We start from the raw sequence: 7533 nt of genomic DNA, 5'->3' as shown, positions 1-7533 counted from the left end.
CTGTGAGCAGTATGGCCATTTTAAAGATATTGATTCTTCTAATCCATGAGCATGAGATATTTTTTCATATTTTTGTGTCATCTCTGATTTCTTTCTGCTGTGTTTTGTAGTTCTTCTTTTATAGATCTTTCACCTCCTTTGTTAGTTGTATTCCTAGATATTTCATTTTCTCTGTGGCTATTCATGTTCTTGATTTGACTCAGCTTGGACATTTTGGTGTATAGAAATGCTACTGATATTTGTACGTTGACTTTTGTATACTGAAACCTTGCTAATATCATTTATTGGTTCTAGTAGTCTTTTGATAGAGTCTTTAGGGTTTTCTAAGTATAGAATCATATCAGATAGTTCGACTTCTTTTGCTATTTGGATGTCTTTTGTTTCTTTCTGTTACCTGATTGCTCTGGCTGGGACTTCCAGTACAATGTTGAATAGGAGTGGGGAGAGTGGGCTCCTTGCCTTGCTCCAGTTCTCAAGGGGAATGGTTCCAGCTTCTGCCTGTTCAGTATGATGTTGGCTGTGTGTTTGGCATAGATGACTGTTATTATTTTGAGGTATGTTACTTCTATAGCCAGTCTGTTGGGGGTTTTTATGATGAAGGGATATTGGATTTTATTGCAAGCTTTTTGTGCATCTATTGAGATGATCACATGGTTTTTGCTTTTAATTCTGTTATGTGGTGAATCATATTTATTGATTTTTGTATGTTGAATCAACCTTGCATTCCAGTAATAAAGCTACTTGATCATGGTGAATTAACTTTTTGATGCGCTACTGGATTCAATTTGCTAGCATTTTGTTGAGGATTTTTGCATCGACATTCATCAGGGATGTTGGCCTGAAGTTTTCTTTCTTTGTCATGTCAGCCATATTTTGGTAGTAGGCTGATGCTGGCTCCATAAAATGAATTAGAGAGGAGTCCCTGCTCCATGATTTTTTGGAATAGTTTCAGGAGGATTGATACTAGTTCTTCTTTACATATTTGGTAGAATTAGGCTGTGAATCCGTCTGGTTCGGGGCTTTTTTTGGTTGGTAGGTTTTTTTAAGTTACTGACTCAATTTCAGAGCTCAGTATTGATCTATTCAGTATTTCAGTCTCTTCCTGATTCAATCTTGGGAGATTGTGTATTTCCAGGAATTTATCCATTTCCTCTAAATGTTCTAATGTGTGTGCATAGAGTTCATAGTATTCCCTGAGGATCTTTTGCATATCTGTAGAATCAGTTGTAATGTCATGTTTGTCATTTCTGATTGTACTTATTTGGATCTTATCTTTTTTTCTTTGTTAATCTAGCTAACAGTCTATCAGCCTTTTTTTGTATAATCAACTTTGGTTTCATTGATCTTTTGCAGAAATTTTTGCATCTCAATTTTATTAAGTTCTCTAATTTTAGTTATTTATTTTCTTCTGCTAGCTTAGAAGTTGGTTTATTCTTTTTGTTTCAGTTCCTTCAGGTGCATGATTAGACTGTTAATTTGAGATGTTTCTAACTCTTTGATAAAGGTATTTAGGGCTATAAACTTTCCTCTTAACTCTGCTTTGGCTGCATCCTGGAGATTTTTGTAAGTCGTGTACCTATTTTCATTAATTTCAAATAACTTTTTGTTTCTGCCTTAATTTCAGTGTTCATCCAGGAATTATTCAAGAGCATGTTGTTTAATTTCCATGTATTTTTATAGTTTTGAGAGATATGCTTGATATCAACTTCTATTTTTATCACACTATGGTCTGAGAGTGTGCTTGGTATGATTTCAACTATTTTGAATGTATTGAGACTTGCTTTATGACTTAGCATGTGGTCAATCTTAGAATATGTTCTGTGTGCGGATGAGAAGAATGTATGTGGTTGTTGGGTGGAATGGTCTGTAAATCTCAATTAGGTCAAATTGGTCAAGTGTCAAGTTCAAGTCCCATTTTTTTTTTTGTTAGTTTTCTGCCTTGATGATCTGTCTAATGTGGCCAGTGGGGTGTTGAGGTCTCCCACTATTGCTGTGTGGTTGTCTAAGTCTTTTTGTAGGATAAGAAGAACTTGTTTTATGAATCTGGGTGTTCCAATATTGGGTACATATATATTTAGGATAGTTAAGGCTTCTTGTTGAATTGTGCCATTTATCATTATGGAATGCCTTTCCTTGTCCTTCTTAATTTTTATTGTTTTAAAGTCTGTTTTATCCAATACAGGAATAGCAATGTCTGCTCTTTTTTTGTTTTCTGCTTGCATGGTAAGTCTTTCTTCTTCCTTTTACTTTGAGCCTGTGGGTGTCATTACATGTGAGATGGATCTCTTAAAGACAACAGATGGTTGGGTCTTGTTTTTTTATCCAAGCTGTCATACTTTGTCTTTTAAGTGACGAATTTTGCCCATTTAGATTCAAGGTTAGTATTTATATCTGTGATTTTGGTCCTGTCATTGTGTTGTTAGCTTGTTGTTATGTAGATTTGATCACATAGTTGCTTTATAGTGCCTGTGGGCTGTGCGCTTAGGTGTGTTTTTGTGGTAGCAGGTATCATTTTTTTGGATTCCATGTTTAGTACTTCCTTAAGGACCTCTTGTAAGGCTGGTCTAGTTAAGATATACTCCCTCAGTATTTGCTTGTCTGAGAAGAACTGTATTTCTCTTTCACTTATGAAGCTTCGTTTGGCAGAATATGGACTTCTTGGTTGAAATTTCTTTTCTTTAAGGATGTTGAAAATAGGCCCCCAATCTCTTCTGGCTTGTAAGATTTCTGCTGAGAGGTCTGCTGCTAGCTTGATGAAATTCCCTCTGTATGTTACCCAACCCTTCTCTATAGCTTCCTTGAAGATTTTTTTTTGTTTGCATTAGCCTTGGTGAATCTGATGACTATGTGCCTTGGGGATGGTCATCTTTTATAGTATCTAACTGGGGTTCTCTGTATTTCTTGGATTTGCATATCAACCTCTCTAGTGAGATTAAGGGAATTTTCATGGACTATGTCCTAAGATATATTTTTTCAAGTTGCCTATTCTATTTCCTCTCCCAGCTATGCCAGTGAATCATAGGTTTGATCTTTTTACACAATTCCATATTTCTCAGAGGTTTTGTTCATTTTTCTTAATTCTTTTTTCTTTATTTTTGTCTGACTGAATTGATTCAAATAACTGGTCTTTGAGCTCTGAGATTCTTTCCCCGGCTTGTATATTCTGCTATTAATACTTCTGATTGTGTTATAAAATTCTTATAGTGAGTTTTTCAGCTTTAGAAGTTCAGACTGGTTCTTTCTCACAATGGCTATTTCATCTTTCAGCTTTTGGATTGTTTTAATGAGTTCTTTGGATTCCTTGAATTGGGTTTCAACTGTCTCCCGAATCTCAGTGAGTTTCCTTGCCATCCAGATTCTGACTTCTATATCTGTCATTTCAATCATTTCAGACTGGTTAAGAACCATTCCTGGGGGGCTAGTGGACTCACTTGAAGGTAAGGGGACAATCTGGCTATTTGGGTTGCCAGAGTTCTTGTGCTGATTCTTTCTTATCTGGGGTGGGGGGTATTGGTGTTCCTTTAATTGTGGTGTAAGTTGAGTATAGTCTGTTGGCCTCATTTCTGGATGCTTTCAGAGGGTCATGGCTCTCTACAGAATCTTCATGTATGTGTGAATTCTTGCACTTAGTTTCATGGCTGTATATATTAGCAAGATAAATTTTTCGTGTTGTAGTTTGGCCTGTGATCTAGTTGATGGAGCTTAAGAATAGTGGCAGGTAGCTAGGCTAATACCCAGCCATGCAGCTGTTTTGTCCTTTTCACGTTTACAGGTGTGCTCACCAGGTCCACTCCTGAGCCTTTAGGGAGCCCCTCTGATCCCTGACACTATGCCTCTGTTTCTTTTATTAGATGTTCTGGGCCACAGGCCCCTCTTAGGCAGAGGCTGCAGCAGGGAGATACACCACATTCTTTCTGGACCACCACATGGAGATAGGCATGCCCTGCTCCTGCCCCGGCCCAGGAACCGATGCATCTCGCCCCTCTCAGTGCTCTGAGGGTGGGGAGCTCCTCTCTCACTCAAGTGCCAACCACAGATCTCTGCTTTGTACTCCCACCTTGCGTGTTGCAGCCCTGGAGGCACCAGGATGTCCTGTAGCTTGGGTTTGGGTTCTGGTTGCACTAGGGAATCTGATGTGCTCCCAGGCCACCAGGAAAGTACTCAAGTGCAGCAACACAGGCTGAGCTGCAAGAGCTGCACTGTGCATCTGCTTCTGCAAGGTGGCTAGGTATGAACCCTGGGAGGGGCCGGCAGGCAGGTGGCCTTTGAGAGCAGATGTACCCCAGTCCCACAGGGAAGCTGGCCCCACTGTCTCCTGGCTCTGAGGTCAGCTGGGGTCCATGCCTCCCTAATGGGAGTGGGGAGCTCTGGGGGATGAGCATTTATGGCCACTCTCCCCTGGAGTTGCCCAGCGTGCAAAAGCTTCCAGGCTCCATGCCACCCAAAGGCCTGTCTCTGCCTGCTTCCTGGGAGAAACCCCTGCCAGCTCACACATCCATGGGGGGGTGCAGGGTCACCTGTAGCTAGGATCCCAAAGGTCTGTGATGAGAATGAGTCATCCTTCAGTTCCCTCACTCCCCCCTTTCCCAAGATACATTTGGGATCAGGAACTGGCCCTAGCATCCAGGTACCTTTTGCAGAGATCCCAGCTTCCTTCCTTTTTAGTCTCACCTTCAGCATTGCCTTCTCACCCACTCTCAACATCTTTCTCCAAACATCTGCTCAAATTATGGTGGTTTACTCAATAATTTGGTCTCTCTCAGTGGGAGCAGCACTTCCTGGCTGCATCTAGTTGGCCGTCTTGTCCCCTGTCCTCAGAAATGGTATTTTTTAAAGCATCCATTGTTACAAAAACAATGCTGTTTTGACTGAGCTCTGACTCCTCAGTCAGTAGATTGGAGGATTTCTTCACATACGCTGAATGCTGCTCTGAACGAGGGACTCTGTCATTGGCTAGTAATAGAAAGTTCTTATTCTTAAGAATCTGATATTGCATTAATAGGGAGACAGAAACATGAGCAACATTTATAATTCCTTGTGCTAAGTGCTGTAAGAGAGGTCTGTATGAAGGATTCTGGGAGACCAGAAGCCATGCACTAACTTGGGTGGGCAAGTCACTGGAAGATAGGAATCCAATGAAGAAAGGCACAGAAAAGGGAAAAAAAGACAATGTGATTAAAGATAAACTACGCATTGTGTTGCCTCTTAGGGGTAGTCAGAGTTTCTACTGGAATGATAAATTAGGCCACGTCAAGGAGAATCTGGACAACCGGAAAAGAAATGCCTACTCCATCGCTGCCGATGGGAGATTGCTGTGGTGGTCATATGCAAGGCCGATTAAAGGAGAGAGAGGAGATGGAACTGGAGATACTCAGTCTCCAGAATCAATAACAAGAAACAAAACTCAAGACGGGCAGGGAAGAGAGAATGGATTGGAGGGAGACTTAAGGGGTGTGAACAGGCAAACTTTGATGCCTGACTTGATGGGAGGAGGGGATAAAGTAGGAGGTGTGGGTAGTAAAAGCCCAGGCTTCAGAATGCTTTCCTATTCCATTACTTCAGCAATACATCTGGAACTATGTCCTTCCATGTAAACAAGGACCAACATACCTATCCCACCAGTGATGTGGAGCATCAGATGGCAATAAGGACGACCTATAACATGCTCCCATTCACTTGGCATTAGGGCATATGACCTTTCTCGCCTGTGGCACATTGCTTGGGACATAATAGACCCTCAATAAATCTTTGTTCAGAGAGGAAGAAAGAGGGAACAAGGATGGCTTGGAAGACAGAGTTTAAGTAAAAACACGCAGCCGAGTTCCTTAGCTTGTCAGAAGGCAAGCTGCATTTCTGAAAATATGGAGAGAATATTGACATGCTCCTGACATGTGGTTCTAAGTGGTGCTTTCTTCTATTTCAGCTGCTCTAGTTCTACACCAGGGAAGTTCAGAGAGGGTCATTCCATCACAGTGCTTTCCCCGTAAAGGCTAACCTGTTTATAGTTGAGGGACAATAAAACACCTATTTTTAGAAGCAGCCAAATAATGAATCTTCTAACTACTAATGTGGAGATTAGCTTAGAAGTTTTAAACACAGTCTGTGGCTATAAAATTGCCCACGCATGATGGAACAGGGTAAGTGAAAGCCTCTATTCCCTCTAGATTCATCCTGTCGTGGATTGTAGCCTTCTTATTCATGTGTTAAATGTTAATCTCAGAAAGCATAGAGTCATTTCTGCTGGGAGCTGCTATCATCTCTCTGCCACTCAGCCAGTCCGTTTTTGTACCTGCATGCTCCTCAATACATATTAAATGATTTTTAGGAGGTGTAGAGGACAGATCAAAGCCTTAGGAAATGGAGGAAGGTTAAATAAAATTTATAATTCAGGGAAAGTATGTGTGGATGGTCTCTTCTTAAGATTGAAAAGCAGAGACATCTGGTTTAATCATTTCTAGCCAATTCTCCTTGTAGCCCTTGTGTTTGGAAGACCATCAAACACTCCTGCTCTCTTAAAGGCAGAATGTTTAGCTTGAAAGTTTCAACAGACTCTGTTTGTTTCCTTCTCCTCCTATCATAGCAGGCTTTTGTTTTTTTAACTATATTGTTTAAGTATGAGAAAACAGACAAATAAAATAGTGGTTTTCCCTGTGCATTTCGAAGGCATTTATCAGAACCCAGCAATAAATCTTATTTTATTTGAAGTTATATCAACCAGTCATCAATCTTCCAAAGAAAAGTGTCTTGATGAGCAGAATGCTAAGCGGACTCAAAGGTGAATGCGTGGCCATGGCCTTTTCTGTATTAACATTTTCCTCTTTGTCCATTCATAAAATGTAAATTTAATTGTCTTGAAATGCTGTCGGGGTTTTAAAATTTTTCTTTGCATGGTATTATACCAAGACTGATTTATTCATGTCTTAAACTATGATGCAAGCTTCCTAGCAGTGAATAGCTCTAATTATGATCAGGTCCCTAGCCATTTCATGTTAAATAGCTTTGATAGTCCACTGGATTCGGAGGAAATTGTTCTTCAGTTGATTCGACCCCCTGTTTCTCTCCTCTTTCCCTGAGATCATTATTCCCTGACAATTGAGGTGTTTCTGTCATTTATAATATGTATTATTTTAGCCCTGATTTCAATTCAAACCTCTGAGGCTGCATAACTTGAGGTTAAACTGCAGATTTCCTTCCTGCTTAATACAGGAAACCAGGTTCAAAATATCTGGCCTTGGGACACTGAACCGTCCTTTAAAAATAAACCACACAATTTTAAAATAAAAAACATACCTAGTTTCATATACCTAGAAAATTTTCACTTCAAACAGAAATCTTAAATGAAAACAATTGTCTTTAGGTTTTCTTATTTTATTTGAAAAGTAAAGATCGAGTAAGTAATTATTATTCAATAATTTTGCCTTAGGTAATAGAATTTCAGGCAAGGTAAGTGATTGCATAAAAGGAAGGAAATACATAAGTGGCTGAGAGTCTGAGTCTCGGGGGAAAATATTTGATACATCAATTAACTAGCTT

Source organism: Hylobates moloch, unplaced genomic scaffold (genome assembly GCF_009828535.3).
Source record: "Hylobates moloch isolate HMO894 unplaced genomic scaffold, HMol_V3 SCAFFOLD_5, whole genome shotgun sequence".
NCBI lineage: Eukaryota > Metazoa > Chordata > Mammalia > Primates > Hylobatidae > Hylobates > Hylobates moloch.
Note: the sequence above shows the minus strand (reverse complement) of the source record.